Raw genomic sequence first — 20,577 nt, 5'->3', positions numbered from 1 at the left:
CTTCCACACACTTCACATTATTCAAGAAATCAAATTAGTTGGCTCAGATTTGTCAAATCTTCAATTTAACACTGTTTGGTGTCACTCAGCATCTATATTGGTTTGCTTGGAAAACACTAAAGTTTACTAATGCTCAACACCAACTAAAATTTACTTGGCATATATACTAACTTTCACTTGGCTACCACTTTTTGTCTTCTTTTCTCGACACCTATTAACTTTTACTCGGCTTCTACTATTTTATGCTTAGCTTGCACTGTTTTCTCAGCAAGGTTTAACAGACACTCTTCTTTACTTGATCTTCTTCCAGTCTTTACTTGAGTAATCTTTCATTACATAATTTAAGTAGATAAACAATACACTATAGTATCAATGTCTTACTTGGTATTAGTGCTCCTTTTATACACTAAATAACTCAACCTTTCTCTAGGTTCTCTTGTTATCTCCTCTTTTCAAATTCTCTTCATCAATCAACCAAATGATAGCATTTAGACCAAAAATCAATTGTCTCACCAACAAGTAGCAGGTTTGACATCATTGACAAAATAATGATTGTTCTATTACAAATTCTACATTTCAAAATAATCTCATTTCAACACTTTTGGCTGGAATTTGTTTTTGAGTTGTTTGGAAGGTTTTCGGTAAGTGGTTTCAATTGTGAGTCTCATGATTTTGGAAAAAAGATGTCACTTGTTATGACATGTGATAGGTGTTTAGATCTAAGGATTACAATGTGCTACTTTATTGTTTCAAGCATGTAATGTTGGTTAATGATCATGTTAGTTTTATTTCACTTTTCTATTATGTTTGGTTCATTTAAAGCTTTGAATGGAAGTCATATCTTCATTTACTATATATTTAAAATGAATTTTGAAATGTTAAATGATATTGTTTGAAAAAATAGAAGTGACAAAAACTAGGTGCTAGTCGATCAACATCTATTGAAATATATATTGTTACTTTAAGATATAAAGCCACAATTAAGATTGATCAACGTCTTCTTGACGTTAAACATATTTTCCAACAAGTTATTGAGCCACCAAAGGTAAACTTGTTATCTCTTTGATTTAGATTTATTAGTTTTTAAATTCTCTCCTTTCTTCAACAAGTATTCTTTCTCTAGATACCATTATGAGAATGACAATTAAAATTTTGTCACCTTGGTTTGAGGATATCCAATACTAACGTTGTTCGTTTTTCCACTAATATCTTATAATGCTTTTTTTATCTGGTTAGGTGGTGGATGTTCTCAAAGAAACTAAACAAAAACAAAAGCGTGAAGGGTAAATATTACTTTTCTTCTAAGTTGGCACTATAAGTTTCTTGTCTTTGGTAGGTAAAAATGTGATATATTAAATTTTATTTGTAGGACTTGATATTCTTTTTATATTACTAGATTTTTTCTTTTTGGTTAGATATTTAGAATCAACACAACCACCTACAACCCCATCATTATTTTTGAAAAATGACATCAAAGTTCATAAATTCTCATATAATTGTGGTTATCCCTGCCATTGTGATTGCAGATATGAAGGAATTTCAACAATATACTTTCTTTGCTTTAGATTTTTTGTGGTCAGACAAACATTTGGAAGTTCTTGGCTTAGTTACTTCCATTTCATATGAGGATCTAGTGTAGTCATCCATCAAGGAACATTCATTGACAACTGATGAGGTAGTTCATTTATTCAAACAAACCTATTTTGATTGCTTGCTCTGAATGTGAGGAAATTTTTTGTGTTCTTTGATTAACAGAAAAAAATATTTTCTTAGAGGATTTTCATTTTCTTTTCTTAATTATTTTGCAGATAAAAGTTTTATGTGACAATTTGTGAGCTTAGGGAAACAAGACTTTACACATATACTGAAGTATGTTTCTCTTTTCATGGTTCTTACTAAAATCTTAACCTCATATTTTGTTTTCAAGCGTACATTTTATAGATATTAATGCATATATAATAGAAGTAAAGGCAAGTGTTTGATTTTAACTATGCCATTAATTATAAATAATATTACATCAAATTCTACAGTTCAAAGTTGAAGGAACATATGCAATATTGCGTGGATCATCTAGAAGAGATCAACAAGCCTACATGTTGCCTCACTTTTCACCATGTACCAATTTTGCAAAGTGGAGATTAGCTTGTATTGTTTTTAGTTTAGTTGAGTTAGTTGCCCCTTTTCCTTCCTCAAGTAATAAGTATCTCCATCGGGTTTTCATCTTTCCCTTCTCTCGCATTGTATGGCCGGGTGGGTTTTGTTTATCATCATGAGTCTTTGGGGTAGTTTAGGACCTTGATTGATGGAGATTCTTAAATTATTTTACTTCAGATGAACCTACTCACAAGTCATTAAGTTCTGAACTTATAGAAAGTTGGACTAGCAAAAAATCCAGTTTCATCTTCTCCTTGGTGGGTTTCGCACCTCAAAGGTCAAACCCCGTCGAGATTCCTAAATGTGATTCTCGAGCTTAAATGAAGAGAAGAAAATTATGTTATGGATAGATCATTCAAGTGTTGCCATGTTTTTGCTATGGGAACCTTCCAAAACTCACTAAGATGATTAAAAAGGGCAACGGTGGAAAACTCAGCAACAACTTCTCCTCGATGAGTTTCGAACCAAGAAGTCAGTATTTCAAAAAGGTGTTTGTAAAAGAATAAAGTGAACCAGTGGGTCCCACCTTTCACTTGCGAAGTCGATTTTATATTTTCTGAAGGCTTAAAGTAAAGTGATTAGGGTAGAGAAGGTAAAACAAAGGGCGTCCATGAAAAACTTAGAAATAGCTTCTCCTCGGTGGGTTTCAAACCAGGAAGGCAGTTTTTCGTATCTAGCAGAAGATCACTCTTGCAAGCATGGTTATTTGATGAATCAATTACAGGAGGCTAAAAAAAGGTAAGGGAAGCATGTTAATCACTTTGAGGGAGCTATTCTATTCAAATTCTAGCCGAGCAAAACTTTACTCACAGAGTACTCTATTCTTAATTCTTTGCAGCTTGGTGGAAAATGGGAAAGTAAGCCGTAATAAAGGAAAATAACCATTGGGCCAACGAAAATAGTGAAAAGGAAAGAAATTTTTTTTTGTAACCTCCACATTTACTAATCTAACGGATTTATCATTTAAGTCATTTGTGTGCCATGGATTTTAAAGATTAATGGGTGGATTAGAGTTTCTATATAGAGATGAACATAACAGATTTTCAAACTACTACTTACTCATTTGAATTGCTATGCTGTTAAGTTGATTATTGATTCTGAAATCCTCACAGTTATAAAGTTCTACTCTCTATCTTATTTTGAGTTTTAAGATTTCCAAATTATCTCTACCTTAATCAAAATGACAACAAGATTTGTTGGATTTGATGGATTGGGCGGAATCAAGTCTACATGGCAAAATACCACAGACACTTCACTCCATTTCTTTGACATGCAAGATTTCCAAAGAAGGTTGAGGGCAGAACCAGTCCATCCCATAACAGAGAAACTTTGAAGAAGTGGGCTGGTAGAAGTAGTAGGATTTCCTGTAGCAGTGCAAGCCCCGGAGCTAATTATTGAATGTATATATCACTATAACCCAGATACGAAGCAAATCTTACTACCTGATCAAATGGTGTTAATCTCAATTGATAGGCAAGTAGTAGTCAATTGCTTGCAAATTCCAAAAAGAGAGGAGTTCTCTGAATTAACAATTGAAGGAGCTATGTCTGAATTCTCTCTGAAGAAGATGGTGTGGCAAAAGGAGATCATGAGTTCTTGGTTCCAAAAGCCAAGAGGAGCTAAAAGTAAAGTTCCTAAAACTCTTTTTGGCACTAATATCAAGCCCGAGATCATGGACATTGTATTTCTTTTGCATTGATTGAAAGCTGAGGTCGAAGCCCTTAACTTTGTAGAACAATACTTCTTTTTAGTGCAAATTATCTGCTCGGATACACAATATTTTGACTAGGTGTATGAGGTAAGTGAGCATCTATCTAGGGCTCTTAGTGTAGGCAAGTTCTACAATTCATTTTATATGTCTTCTTTCTTGATATATATGTTGGCTTCCCTAAAATTATGGCCGGGCCTTCCCAGAATAGAGAATTTTCTAGATGATGTAAAGAGTTATGAGTTTTACCCATGCTTGCAGTTACATAATAGTTATGCAAAATATATCAGAGTTAATGATGCATTTACAATCAGGCTTTGGAGGGAACTCCAAGGGTGTTTGGAGAGGAGATTCATCCCATAAGCAATGGTGGCCATCAGTCAGCTGGGTAGTTATTTTGTCCAATTCTCATCTTTTTCATATTTGTGTCATGTAGCTTTCAATGGATTTCCCTTGAAGCTGCCCAGATATCTGAATGCCATGATTGTGCTCATTGAGATCATGAGACAAGCAATCCAGGTGAATGTGCTGAGCACTAGTTTGAAGAAAAAGGGATACGAATTTCCCATAAAAGTTGGGGCATACAGTTGTGAGTCCCGATCAGATGCCAAAAACATGCTCAATGCATTCGAGAACAAGTTCAAATTAGAAGAATATGAAGTGTTGAGGCTTGTGTTTGACCCAAATGGGTATGCTAGAGATGTGCTTCAAATTGGAAGCATGATTAAGCATGTTACTACTATAGAAGATTATTGGGCGGACCGTAAAAATGAGTTGGAAAGTCGAGATCAGACTTTTGCAAGATTGACAATAGAACAAATAAAGACATATGGCATTAACTTATAGGTGGAAGGGCTAGAGGATGATGGGAAACATATTTATAGTAATACATATTTGACCAAATTGAGAAATACTCCAATCAGTTCTGAGCCATATGTTGATGTGGAGGAAGACCTTGATGTTATGATGGCTCAGATTGTCAAAACAACCAGAAAATGGTCAAGTGGACAGAAAAAAAGGGTCAGAGTAGGAGCAAGACTACTCAAGCTTCTCCAGCTGCTACTACTCCCACTTCTTCTCAAAGTGCCACACCTAGTGTTACAACTTCGGCTACTCAAGGACTTGCTCAATCTACAGGAGGAGGTGATCAACCCCTGGAGAAGAACATCTCAATAGCTCCAACTTGCCAAGGCATTCCTCTACCAGTTATTGGAGCCCAATCCAACACCAAAGAAAAGAGGACCGAAGAGCCGAAAGATGGTGTTGCTACTCTAGTTTTACCTCCTCATGTGACTGCTATTCCATCTCCTCATCATATCCCTGGTCTATCTGCAAGCACTCCCCTTTTGAAGCCAATTGGTTCCCCCATTAAGAAAGTAGAAATCGGGGATGAACAGAGTAGTAACAGTGAATCCACTAAATCTGACGAAGCTACAAGAAAAACTCAAGAGCAAGAGAAAGTCCTGAGTTCTTCTAGGCTTCTATTTCAAGATCCTAAGAATCATTTTTTTGCAACTTCAACGCCAATGACTCCGGTGAGGAAGAAGATGTTCAGTATAGAGTCACTTGGGGCCGCTTCTAAAGTGATCAGCACAGAGTCCTAGCTAGAAGATTCCTTAGAAAGGAAAAGAAAGAGGAAAGAAGAGAGTATCCCTAAAAAGGATACTGTATCTCAAGTAGTTCGCTCTGGATCTACAGTAGTAAAAGCTAAGAAGTAAAAGACTTTATCAATACTGGGGCAAGATCTAGAAATAGGACACTTAACAATGGAGGTAGCAAAGCCAAACAAAGTAGGGAGAATTGAGGACATGACACCCAATGATTTCACTCTGCATTCAGTTGATCTTGGAGAGGCTAGGCATGATACAAAGGTGGGCCTATGGAGATCAAGTAATGAAGTGATAGAAGAACAATTGGAGAACCTCAAATTGTCAAAAATCAGAATGAAGACCGAGATTGAAGAATAAATTTATCAGGAAATTGGTTGTTCCATTGGCAACCATTACTGGTGTGCCTACTACTGAGAACCCTACTGCAGAAGAAGTGCAAGCCTTCATCTCACAGCTTCAAAAGGATAGGCATTTTGGCTAGATCAAAAAAGAATGGATTGAGAAACTCAATGTAGATGGAGCTATTCTGATTGATCAAATTGGAAATGTTATCCTTCGATTGGAAATTGAGAAGGATAATATCATTTCTAATCACAACACTTTGGCCATAGAAAAGGCAAGGTGTGATGAATGTATTTCTCTCTTGAATATGGTCATCCAAATGAAGGCAAAAGAGGTAGTTGAAGCAAATATTTTGAAGAAGGGGACTGAACCTCTATTTGAATGGCTTCAAAACATGCAATTTAAGTAGGAGATGATTCAAGAGGTTGAAGAAGGACTCAAAGAAATAAGGGAAAAGGTGAAAATGATCCAAGACAAAGCATTTGAACTCATGCGAGGATTACACATTGACCCACAAAATAGTGGGCAAGGGAAAGATCTCATTGGGGTAGAAGTAATGAAAAATAACTTCTCCACATACTTGAGTAATCTATTTGGAATGACTTCAAGCGGTCAAAACAGAGTGGTAGAGTTGCAAACACTTGGTGGATACATACATGTTGCTATTGGAGAACTGACAAGTTAGCTAAATGCAGTAAAGGAGTTGGCACGAGAGCATTCAAAGTGGCTCTTAAGATTCACTAATGTACATGTGCCTAGTCATGAAGAAATGATCCCAATTATAGTAGCTACCAAGGCATATAGGGAAAAAATTGAAAAGGGAAAGAAGTCTAAGTAATTCATTTGACACTCCCTTTTCATTCTCTGATGTAAATTTTGCAAATTTTGTAAATTTTGTAATACGAAAAATTGGCATCTTGCCATTTGTCATCCTCAGAAGATGAACCAATTAAAATTCCTATTGTAATGGTCATCTCTCAACCCTATATGTATGAAGTTGAATGATTAATGAAAGGTCGGCAAATTTTTGGTGTGAAGTACTTTTTGTTGCAGAGTCAATTAAATGGTATTTTATGTCCTTCATTTTCTATTCCAGTAGATTTTGTGTTGAGTCCATGTTTCCTTTTTGCTTTACAAAGAATTAGGGAGGAACAGAGCTTCTTTCCCCTGTTTTCAAGATCATGAATGGATGTGATAAGTATTGTTATGATTCATTAAGCTAAAAGATTTTGTTAACATTCTTGATTTATCAGTTATAGTTTAGATTTGAATTTTGGCTTATTCTAGCCTTATGCGAATAGATTTATGGATTCATAAGATGTGTGGGTACATGAATCTGTTTCAAGTATTGAGAATTTTTTCTTGCCTGAATTAAGTTCTAGTTAGGCTTAATTTGGTTTGCCTCTTTTGCTCTTAGGTTAAGAGCATACCCCACATTACTTTTAGGAACAAAACATAATTCCTTGAACATCATTCACATAGGGAGCTGTACCTACGAATTTAGAGAGAAGCCAATAATCAGAGAATGGCTTTTCTAAATAGATATTGTTCATCATTCGAGCATTAAGAGTCATATTTTCAAAAGAAACAAGAAAGGACAAATTTGTTTACCAACACTACAAAAGTGAAGGCCTGGGTTTATGAAGTGAAGGGTGTTATGATGGAAAATATTGAAAAGGTTAGTCTACTTGGTCAAATGCAATATGGTATAAATATGATTTTAAAGTCAATTTCTTAATATGTCAAGAAATTGTTGTCAGCATGAGTTGTGATATTTCCTTCAGTAGTCATGTGGTTTTGTTTTTAAAATATTGACACAATGTTTTCAAAGCACACAAACTATGTGTTAGGAGCACAAATATTACACAAGAATCATATTTAGAAGAACACCATGGAAGTCACTAGTAAAAAACTAGAACTAAATTACTAGTCTAGGCATGGGTATTTGGGTATGCCTGTAGGGTAATTTTTTTTGGGGGGTTTGGGCACATCTAGAAACCAAAGAGAGCATATAAAGTCTAGTTTGTAGGAATATTTAGAATAAATTAGAGAGAGAGGGGGGGGGGGGGGGGGGGGGGGCAGGGGGGTGTGAATTAGTTATCCAAGGTCCAAATGTACAAATAAAACATTTCAATACACATCAAATATATATGTACATGCATTGATTAGATCGACCAATAACACCATAACTCTGTATATTATTATCTTAGGTAAAATGTGTTGGAAGTATGAATGTTGATGATATTCTTATGGGGGAGTATTGCAAATATGTTACTATGATGATATGTTAGATTCATGATTGAGTTTGTCATTGATGTCAACATAGCAATTTTCTGTTAGTGTAGTTTTTTATTTTTCCTTTTTTGCTAGGTTTTTCCTACACTTTTTAATAATCTCGCTTAGGTTAATAAATCATGTCTTATTAGGTGAATGGTTGTGAGGTGTCACCTTCCTACATGTGAGCATCCATTAGCTATCTTGGGAAGATACTTTGCTATCTTTAGTCCGATAGATGGTTGCTCCTCATTGGTTGGTGTTGACACCTCCTCCCTCTTCCTAGCCTATATAAGCATGCTACCTGGCTTGTATTTGCATCTCTTATTTTTGCATCCTCATTAATGCTATTTTGCTTCCAGCATTTGCATTACTCTCTTGGAGACTAACTCTATGATGCTATTTTGATTTTGTATCATTTGCATTCATAGTTTAGATATTTACTCTTTGCACTAGTTTTCTGGGTTATTAATCTTTTCAGATTCTAACATTTTCTGTGGTATCTAACATAAGAACAATGGAAAGATCAAGTTGGTACAAACAACTAGTTGAGTGTTCTTAATATCCAAGGTCATGAGAGATACTTCTAAGTATCTAGTATATGATGTTAACATCAGATGATGAAATGAAAAGTCTAGAAAAAGTTATGTAGGTTTTCGTGATGTCTATTTTGAGATAGAGTTTACAGAGGCATGTTCTGGTAAACTTGGTATATCTCTTAGCAAAGTTGTTATTCTGAGAATCGAGGTTGAGGATATGAAGAAGACATGTTGGTAATGACATGGCTAAGTTAACTCATCATAATATTGCATGTAGAGAAAGTTATTTAAGTTGCAAGGCAGAAGATTAATGTTATTGCTAAGTGTAAATGTTCTTAATGTGGTCCTATAATGATTAATTGAGAAGGCCTAACAACCGACTTAGGGAATTGTTTTATGGACTCAATATAAAGGAAGGACATTTTATGTTATCATAAAGAGAAATATGGACCAATTAGAAGTGATTATAAGCAACAAAGAGAGAAAAATGCGAAGTTGAGCAGAGCAGAGCAGAAGTGAAGGAAACTTCATTGCTGAGGTTTTATTGTGTGATCTGAGGTTTGATATTTGGATCTGAGGTTTGTGACCTAGTCTACAAGGTTTGATAGTGATTGGTGTGGTTAAAAAAACAAAGGAACAAGAACATAACAATAAATTTCATGTTTGAGTAGTGAGCTCTTCTTGTAATTGAAATTGCATGGCTGGGCAGTGGGCTCTTCTTGCATACATTGTACTACAACTCCTAATAGGGATTCAAAGTCTCCTAATAGGGACCCATATGTACTAAATGTTGTAATATACTCCTAACAGGGTCCATCCTCTAACAAGGAATATTTATATTAGAACATCATCTTGTGGGCATCATTCCCACCGGGGTTTTCCCTTTGATCAAGGGTTTCCCTTGTCAACATTATTAGTTTGTGGTGACCAATTAGGGAAGTACTGTACATCATAAAGTCTTTGGGGTACTATTCACTATTGACACAAAATTTTGGGCTACTATTCACCATTTGCCAATGAACAAAATCTTGGGCTACTATTCACCAATTGGCTATTGTTTATATTCACCTGTTTATGGCTGATATGTTGTAACTAGTTTTAACCCTAAAGTAGAAAAAATACTTGTATAAAAGGGCTTAGGGTTAGGGATTGTTTAATAAGGTGTGATGCAAAAATTGGTTCTTATGGCAGTATTGAGCTGTAAGGGGATTGTAATCAGGTTGTAATCACTAGATTGTAATAATATTGGACTTGCTATTTGGTGGATGTAGCCTAGGGTTTGGGTGGACCATGTTAAATCTTGGTGTTTTTTGTTCTTTTCTATGTGATCTATTATTTTTTGATATTGTTTATATTTGCATGTAATTGTTATTTCTATTTGAGGTTAATCTTAACAAACATATTTGGTTTAATTATCTATGTGCATCTTGTTATGGTTGCTGTCTACTTTGGTTCAATGGTTAAGTTTGTTTAAAGAAGATAAATTTTTTAATTGTTGGATAACTAATTCACGCCCCCGCTAGTTATCTTAGTGGACTATTATTTCTAACAACTGGTATTAGAGCATCAGGTCTTTGAAGATAAAGTTTAACAACTTTGGGAGATCCATGGCGAGCATGTTCAGGAAAGATAGTCCTACATCTGATAGAGGAATTTTGACACTTGAATGATGGAAATTCTTGGTGAGTTATCAAATTTTTGTAAAGAGAAGAGTATTGAGTTTTTAGATCTAGAATCCTTCTATTGTATACAAGGGAACATAAGTATAAGCATAGATTGATCCAGATTTGAAGAAGACATAAAGATAAAGGAAGGTATTGATCTACCTACAAAAAGAGAGCTAGAAGGTATGAAAATTTTTGTTTGTTGGACATTTAAAGAGTTTGGTCATTTTTTGAGTAGATGTACTAAGAGATTAAGAAAAACTAGAAAGAATCTACTTTCTGATAAAGTTGAAGAATTTAGAGCAAGTATGGAAAGAACCTTGAAAGACTATGCTAATGAGTCTAGATTGGTTAATGAAGAGTAAGTACTAGAAGAGACAACTTTGGTAATCATTATGGAAAGTGCAAATGTGAGAATTGATGAGAAATTTAGGATACAAGAGAAAATAGTTGATTACAATTTAGATGATGATGTTGTTACTAAACCAAGGAATGATGAAGTATTTCTTGAGACTAACAATAATTTGCAGAATGAAGGAGAGCTAAGGCAAGAACAGAGCTTAGAACCTTCAACAAAGCTAAGAGTTGAGATAGCAACTCCTACTTTAGGAAAGAATATGATAAAGAATCACTCATCCGAGTAGATCATCGAAAGCAAAGATAAAGGTGTGATGATAAGAAGCAAAGTCAATGAAGAATTATGTTTGATATCTCAAGTTGAACCTAAGAATGCAAATGAAGCATGTAAAGATGATTATTGGAGATAAGCTATGAAAGAGGAATTGGATCATATAATAAAGAATGAGACATGGGAATTAGTCCCCAGACCAGCAGACAAGAATGTGATAGGAACTAAATGGGTATTCAGGAACAAGATGAAAGAGCAAGGTGAAGTTGTAAGGAACAAGGAAAGATTGGAATGTAAAGGTTACTCATAGAAAGAAGGAATAGACTATGATGAGACCTATGCTCTAGTGGCTAGAATAGAAGTAGTAAGGTTATTCTTAGCCTATGCAACAAAAAATAAATTCAAAGTGTATCAAATGGATGTCAAGTAAGCATTTCTAAATGGAGAACTTGAAGAAGAAGTGTACATTGATCAACTTGAAGGTTTTCCTTTGATAGATAATAAGAACATAGTATGCAAACTGAAGAAAACATTATGTGGCTTGAAGCAAGCACCCAAAACCTGGTATGCAAGGTTGGACAAGCATTTGACAAAATTTGGATATAGCAAAGATATGGAAGATAGTAATCTATATTGGAAAGAAATTGATGATGGTTTGATGATTTTGGTAATATTTCTTGATGATACCATATTTGGAGGAAATGATGATGAAAGTGACAAATTTTCTGAAGAGATGAAGAAAGAATTTGAGATGAGTATGATAAGAGAGATGAAATATTTTTTAGGATTATAAATTGTGTAGGATAAAGAAGGAATCTTTATTTTTTAGACTAAGTGTTTGAAAGATTTATTGAAAAGGTTTAGTTTGGAAATATTTAAACCCATTGGAACACCTATGGTAACTAGACACAAGTTATCTACAAAGGATGAGACACCTACTATTGAGCAGAAAAATTATAGATCTATGATTGGAGGTTTGCAATATTTGACTCACACAAGGCCAGATATAGAAAATACAGTTGGAATTATTGGAAGATTCCAAGATGATCCCAGAGAAACACAATATGCAATAGTCAAAAGGATATTTAGATATCTAAAAGGAACATCAGAGTTTAGATTGTGGTATGAAAGATCTAATAATTTCACTTTATGTGCTTATACTAATGCTGATTGGGCAGGTAGTATGGATGATAGAAAAAGCACCAGTGGTGGAGCCTTCTTTCTTGGAAGAAGATTGGTTTCTTGGCTAAGAAAGAAGCATGATTGCACCTCACAAAGTACAGTGGAAGTAGAATATGTTGCAGCAACAAACAATTACAATCAAGTTGTTTGGATGAAGCAGATGTTGAAGGATATAAGGATAGAAATCAGTGAACTTGCTATCATACATTGTAATAACACAAGCATAATAAATATGTCTAAGAATCCAGTGTTGCATTCAAAGACCAAACACATTTCTATTAAGTATCACATGTTAAAAAATAAAGTTGCAAAAAAAAAAATTAGATTAGAGTATGTGAGCATTAAAGATAAGATTGCAGATATATTCACTAAGCCTCTTCTTGAAGAGACTTTTGAGTATTTGTGAGGTATGCTAGGGGCTATGCCCCTTCCTACATAAGAGTAGATGATGCAAGAGTGTAACTAAGCACTATTGTTATCTATACTAAATGCTAATGCTTCTGGTATGGGAGAGTATTTGTGATGGACAAAGTTATCTAGGACTCTTGTTGGATGTTGTTTTGAATAGTGTCTTTGGACACTTGAGCTAGTAAAAATTAGTTGTTCCAAAGATTGATGGTTGCTGAAACCTTTGACATTGATGTCAACGGGGGAGAAGTATGGCATGAAAAAAATCACATGGGAGAAGCAAAAAGATTATGAGGAAGAACATCATGGGGAGAAAGCGAAGAAAAGAAAGAAGAAGTACAACATGGAATGATAGTTTGATAGAAAGAACATTGAGGTATATCAATGGGGGAGAATGATTGATGAAGAGGATTTGAAAAGAAAGATGAACAATCTTTTGTAGTTGGTATTCTTAGACCTAGATGTTTTTCATCTATGTTGCCATCAATGCCAAAAGGGAAGATTGTTAGTGTATGCACCCTAAAATGGTCGCCTAGACTATGGGCCCCCATTATTCAATTTATCAATTTATCAAATTTCCTAAATCAATGGTGTGTAACATTTTATTAAATCAATTCTAATCAATTTCCTTGATCAAATTCAATTTGTTTTATTTCTAAAGTTGATCATTTTATCCTGTCTTATTTAATTAAAAGAACTTGCTCTCTTTTAATTAAATAAAATAAGTTCCCGTTTAATTAAAAGAAAACCTCTCTTTTAATTAAATAGTTCATCCACATTTAATTAATTAAAAGAAAAACCTCTCCTTTAATTAAATTAAATATTTTCTATTTAATTAAAAGAACTTGCATTCTTTTAATTAAATAAAATAAGTCTCCATTTAATTAAAAGAAAACCTCTCTTTTAATTAAATAGTTCATCCATATTTAACTAATTAAGAGAAAAACCTCTCTTAATTTAATTAAATATTTCTTATTTAATTAAAAAAACTTTCTCTCTTTTAATTAAATAAAATAAATCTCCATTTAATTAAAGGAAAACCTCTCTTTTAATTAAATAATTCATCTACATTTAATTAATTAAGAGAAAAACCCTCTTTTAATTTGATTAAATATTTCTTATTTAATTAAAAGAACTTGCTCCCTTTTAATTAAATAAAATATCCCACTTAAATTTCTTTTTGATGAAAAAGGAGTTAAAACAAATAAAAAATTAAATAAATATTTTATCTACACTTAATATGGAACTTATCTTCATCATTTCTCCACTTTCTTCTCAACCACTCCACTTTTCTCATTGGTGGATCTTTAGTTCACATGGATCATTATTTCTCCACCCTTGACTAAATTTTTTTCCTCTCAATCTAGATCACCCAATCTTCTTTATAAGGGAAAGTCCTCTCCTCATTTTTGAGGGACCCATTATTATGCTATTGTTATGTTGTAGGTTTGGAGAATGATTTTTGAAGAAGGAGTTTTGAATATTAAAGCTTTTGTGGAGAACTTCTATCTTCTTGTCTCATTCTCTCTTGCATGCATGGCTTCCATCATCATGATCCATATTTTGATTTTCATGTTAGCTTACATCTTGCATCGATAGATTAGATCTTACTTTCATAGATTAGATCTGCATTGTTATTTCTTTTTATAGATTAGATTTCATTTCTTGCATTGTTTTGCATTGTTATCATTTAGATTAGTTTTTTATTTCCATTTGCATGCATATTAGATCATTGAATCTCTTGTTTCATGGTATACTTGCATGGGCACAAACTAGGTCAGACTGAGGGCCTCCATTACAAACCCCTGCACCCCATGAATAGGGAGCTATGAGTTGCCATTCGAGACCTCATTTTTGAAAAATCTTGAATATAATGACTCATAGAAGTGTGCTCACATTTTAGGCATACATTTTTGGCGCCCATTATGGGGCAACCCACCTTTGTTTGTTGGATTTTATGCAGATCTATTTGTAGACTCAAGAAAAAATAAAAATAAAAAACTCTAGATTTGAAAGATATGATGCTATGAAGCCTCTTGACATGTCTACTCCTTTGGATTGCATCTTTCCCACTTTTACATTATGCTTTCATGAATTATCCTATGTTGGCCTTTCATTTCTTGTCCAAATGTGCTTTACATGACAATTTTTTCTCTAGCTTGGGTACTCTTGAGGAGTTAGCCTTTCAAGATCACTTTCACTTGCTTCATACACTGCTTGCTTATCAATCATATCCATTATCTTATTGCTCCATCATGTCCTTCACCTTGTTAGACATTGGGACTGCACGATGTGATCTTGCTTGAGAGTTTGATGTCCATTCTGTCTGGGGGAATCTTTGTATATATTTATCGATCCTAAAAGAAACTAAAAAAATTGATATATTTCAAAAATGCAAAAAAAATTGATATATTTCAAAAATCCAAAAAAATGATATATTGTAAAAAAGTCTAAAAATTGAAAAATGTACTTAAAAAAATGATCTTTTTAGTGACAACCTAGCAATAGGCACTTTGATGTATCACCAAAAAAAAATCATATATTCCAAAAATACAAAAAATAAAAATAAAAATTCACAAACAAAAAAAATAAATAGAAAAAGTGCCTTGGTGAAAACCTGAAAACAGGTGCCTTGGTAGCAAAAATACAAAAAAATTATAAAAAGCCCTGAAAGAAAAAAAAAAAAAAAGAACCCAAGTGGTGAAAACTTGGAAACAGGCACTACTTGAGGCCTTTGCACCCCTATTTCTTAGCGCATGTCCTCGACACTTAGCCTTTCTTCATCATGCCTTGTCCTTGTTGCCTTGGTTTGGAATTGGTCTTTGTCTAGGGGGCATAACTATGTTAGCTTTGGTCTCTTGGATGCGTTAGTCTTTAGGACACCTCGCAAACGGTGTTTTTCAACACCACCCCAATTGTATTTTTCAATACAACCTTTGACATTGACTGTTTTTCAACACTTATTGGTTTGGTCTTACACAGTATCATCATGTGATCTTCCCTTCCTGCAAGCATTTGATCCTTATCCTCCAAACTCAATATTAGTTAACACACTTAAATTTTAAACGCAACACTTAATGCTTGACTTATGTCATGATTTTTTCTTTGTGTGCTGACTATTATTAATTTTTGTTGAGTGTCCTTGTCTGATAAGTCTCTCCATGATGCATCGCTAGAGGACTTGGGGCATGAGACATGTTTTTATTTGTTTTTTGCTTGCAGGTGTGGTCTTGAAACTCTAGAGTGTCTCTTGTTGTCCCCTTGAAACACTTAAGAGATTTGAGGCATCATCCTTGATTGTTTTTGCATAACCATTCTTATGGTCATCTTGGCATCTATGCCTTGATGTGAGCATGGTTTTACTACATTCAATTGGGTAAGCTAACATCGAAGTCATCTTGACCTTTATGTCTTTGATGCTTATGTTAGAATCTTTTCACATTCCAATCCGATATAAATTACATTCATATCTTCATAGTTGCACTTGTGACTAGTGATGATTGTGTGATTTTTGATGTCCGTTAATAATGGCCCAATGATGAAAATAAGTTCTTTTACATTCTTTAATGAATGATGAACACAAAAATTCTATGTTACAGTTGCTCTTTTGCAAGTACACCTTTACATTTTCATGTAGCTTGCATTATTAGACTTTATGTTAGTTTGCATTTTTAGGCTGCATTATGAGTTTGAGAGGGTTCTCCCTTCATCTTTATTGTGGACTTTTAATCAACTATGGTCACGTTTTGATCTTCATTTCCTTATCTTCTTTCATGATCTCAATCGAAATTTCTATCTTAAATAGTTGATTGATTTTGGGGCATTTTCTTTTCTTCTTTCTATTTCTTTCCATATCTTCCAAACTTCTATCTTCCATTTTCTTTTTCCCCACTTCTTTTCTTCTAAATCACCTTTGGGGCATAATATTTCATGCTTGATGATTTACATTGGTTCTATGATTCTTATATCTTTCATCTTACATCAAGAACCTTATTTTTTGTTTGATTTGATCAAATTTAGCAATTTGCTGTTTCTCCTCTATCTCATTTCAATTTTGATCACGAGGGGGCAACAATTATCAAATTCAATCTTTGATTCAGCTTTATCAATTTTATCCTTGACTTTTTCAAGTCAAAATTTATTTGTATTCTTTGTCCTGTTGTGTTCCCAATTCGACCACACATTTGGGTTGTTTTGTGATCCCAAATCAACCTCACACTTCAATTTCTTTCTTTGACTACATGTGTTCCCAAATCGATCACACATTAGTCAAAGAGGAGCAAATGTATGCACGTTAAAATGGTTGCCTAGACTATGGGCCCCCATTATTCAATTTATCAATTTATCAAATTTTCTAAATCAATGGTGTGTAATATTTTATCAAATCAATTCTACTCAATTTCCTTGATCAAATTCAATTTGTTTTATTTCTAAGGTTGATCATTTTATCCTAAGTCTTATTTAATTAAAAGAACTTGCTCTCTTTTAATTAAATAAAATAAGTCCTTGTTTAATTAAAAGAAAACCTCTCTTTTAATTAAATAGTTCATCCACATTTAATTAATCAAGAGAAAAACCTTTCTTTTAATTTAATTAAATATTTTATATTTAATTAAAAGAACTTGCTTTCTTTTAACTAAATAAAATAAGTCCCCGTTTAATTAAAATAAAACCTCTCTTTTAATTAAATAGTTCATCCACATTTAACTAATTAAGAGAAAAATCTCTCTTTTAATTTAATTAAATATTTCCTATTTAATTAAAAGAACTTGCTCTCTTTTAATTAAATAAAATAAGTCTCCATTTAATTAAAAGAAAACCTCTTTTTTAATTAAATAATTCATCTACATTTAATTAATTAAGAGAAAAACCCCTCTTTTAATTTAATTAAATATTTCCTATTTAATTAAAAAAACTTGCTCCCTTTTAATTAAATAAAATATCCCACTTAAATCTCTTTTTGATAAAAAAGGAGTTAAAACAAATAAAAAATTAAATAAGTCTTTTATCTACACTTAATATGGGACTTATCTTCATCATTTCTCCACTTTCTTCTCAACCACTCCACTTTTCTCATTGGTGGATCTTTAGTTCACATGGATCATTATTTCTCCACCCTTGATTAAATCTTTTTCCTTTCAATCTAGATCGTCCAATCTTCTTTATAAGGGAGAGTCCTCTCTTCATTTTTGAGGAACCCATTATTATGCTATTATTATTTTGCAAGTTTTGAGAATGATTTTTGAAGAAGGAGTTTTGAATATTAAAGCTTTTGTGGAGAACTTCTATCTTCTTGTCTCATTCTCTCCTGCATGCATGACTTCCATCATCATGATCCATACTTTGATTTTCATGTTAGCTTACATCTTGCATTGATAGATTAGATCTTGCTTTCATATATTAGATCTACATTGTTATTTCTTTTCATAGATTAGATTTCATTTCTTGCATTGTTATCATTTAGATTAATTTTTCATTTCCATTTGCATGCATATTAGATCATTTAATCTCTTGTTTCATGGTGCACTTGCATGGGCACAAACTAGGTCAGATTGAGGGCCTCCATTACAAACCCCTGCGCCCCATGAATAGGGAGCTATGAGTCGCCATTCGAGACCTCATTTTTGAGAAATTTTGAATATAATGACTCATAGAAGTGTGCTCACATTTTAGGCATACAATTAGAAGCATGAATGTTGATGATATTCCTATGGGGGAGTATTGTAAATATGTTACTATGATGATATGTTAGATTCATGACTGAGTTTTTCATTGATGTCAACGTAGCAATTTTCTGTGGTATCTAACAAAAAAACAATAGAAAGATCAGGTTGGTATGGATGACTAGTTGAGTATTCTCACTATCCAAGGTCATGAGAAGTACTTCTAAGTATCTAGTATATGTAGTTAATGTCAGATTAAGAAATGATAAGTATGGAAGAAGTTATATAAGTTTTGGTGATGCTTATTCTGAGATAGAGTTTATAGAGGCATGTTCGAGTAAACTTGTTATATCTCTTAGCAGAGTTCTTATTCTAAGAATTGAGGTTGAGGATATGAAGAAGACATGTTGGCAATAGCATGGCTAAGTTCTCTCATCATAATATTGCATGTACAAAAAGTTATTTAAGTTGCAAGGTAGAAGATTAATGTTATCGCTAAGTGTAACGTATGTGGTCCTATAATGATTAGTTGAGAAGGTCTAACGGCCAACTTAGGGAATTATTTTATGGACTCAGTATAAAGGAAGGACATTTTAACTTATCATAAATAGAAATGTGGACCAATTAGAAGTGATTATAAGCAACAGAGAGAGAAAAATGTGAAGTTGAGCAAAGCAGAGAAGAAGTGAAGGAAACTTCATTTCTAAGGTTTTATTGTGTGATTTGAGGTTTGATATTTGGATATGAGGTTTGTGACCTAGTATACAAGGTTTGATAGTGATTGGTGTGGTTGAAAAAATAAAGGAACAAGAACATAATAGTAAATTGCATGTTTGAGTAGTGAACTCTTCTTGTAATTGAAATTGCATGGTTGGGCAGTGGGCTCTTCTTGCATACATTGTACTACAACTCCTAACAGGGTTAGAATCTCCTAATAGGGACTCATATGTACTAAATGTTGTAATAGACTCCTAATAGGGTCCATCCTCTAACAAGGAATATTTATATTAGAACATCATCTTGTGGGCATCATTCCCACTGAGGTTTTTCCTTTGATCAAGGATTTCCCTAGTTAACATATCTGGTGTAATTGTCTATGTGCATCTTATTATGGTTTCTATTTACTATGGTTGAATGGTTAAAATTGTTTAAATAAGATAAATGTTTTAATTGTTAGATAAGTGATTCACCCCCACTTCTCAGTTATCTTGGTGGACTATTATTTCTAACAAAATGAAATTTGCAAAAATGTAAAATTTAAACATTAAAAACTCATTCACACAATTTGACACAAGGATTTAATGTGGAAACCCAATTTGAGAAAAACCACCAGTAACATGCTACCAATTTTTACTCTTATGAAGTGAGCCTTGTGAGGATCCAAAGCTATTAAAGGTTACAATGCACACTATTAAATGTGATCTTGATTAAAGGATTTCAATCACCCTGTTAGGAGGAAGCCTTGTTAGAGGAATTTAGAACATTCCATTAGAATGTCACTTGGTTAAAGGATTTACACATGACTATTAGGTCAACCTTAATCCAAAGGATTTACCTAGACTGATACAATTATTAGAAAGTAGCAATAGGACTTGATCTAATAACAAAACAACTCACTTGCAGATTTTAGATCTTTGATTCAGTCCTCCATTCTTTTTGGCATTCATTCCTTTCAATTATGATTTCTTATTCACCCTTCAAGCCGCTCCTCCTTAAGACTTCATGCTCAATATGCCAATAGTAGGTTCTTTCCTTCGACAACCATATGAAGTAACACCTCTAGAATTTTTTTCTTTCTTTTGTTTGCATTATTAAATTTTTCTTCTAGCCTTGTATCCCCTTATATAGAGAATTTCAATCCTTTTCTTCTTAATCACAATCTTCCATCTTAGGGTTAGGTTAGATTCATCAAATCCCCCCTCTTTCCATTAGGCCCCCTCTAGAAAATTCTCTTACAACCCTCATTAAATTTTCTCCAAAATGGTTTATATTGAATTATGTGCCACCAACTCATCATACTTATGTTCAACACATTTCACACATTTTAAGAAATCATAGCTCAGATTCATCAAATCTTTGATCAAACTCATTTTACTATCACTCAATAATAACATGCTATCACTCGACAATAGCAGTCTTCTGATGCTTAACCAACACTAGGTTGCTGGACATGAACTAAGTCTTCCTTGGTCGGTCATTACTATTATCCCTTTGGTGCTCAACACTTACTAACTTCTTTGACACTCAACACCTATTAATCTTTCTTTGCTCTACACATACCAACTTTATTTTTGGTACATACTAAATTTTTCTCGGCTTGAACTAAATTTCTTGACTTCTACTATTTTCTTAGTCAGGCTTGGCAGACAAATTTTTTTACATAGTCTTCTTCTTTTCTTAGCTTA

Source organism: Cupressus sempervirens, chromosome 11 (assembly GCF_028749045.1).
Source record: "Cupressus sempervirens isolate cs-2001-9-10 chromosome 11, ASM2874904v1, whole genome shotgun sequence".
NCBI lineage: Eukaryota > Viridiplantae > Streptophyta > Pinopsida > Cupressales > Cupressaceae > Cupressus > Cupressus sempervirens.
The sequence above is the reverse complement of the archived record's forward strand: the minus strand, read 5'-3'. Positions refer to the sequence as shown.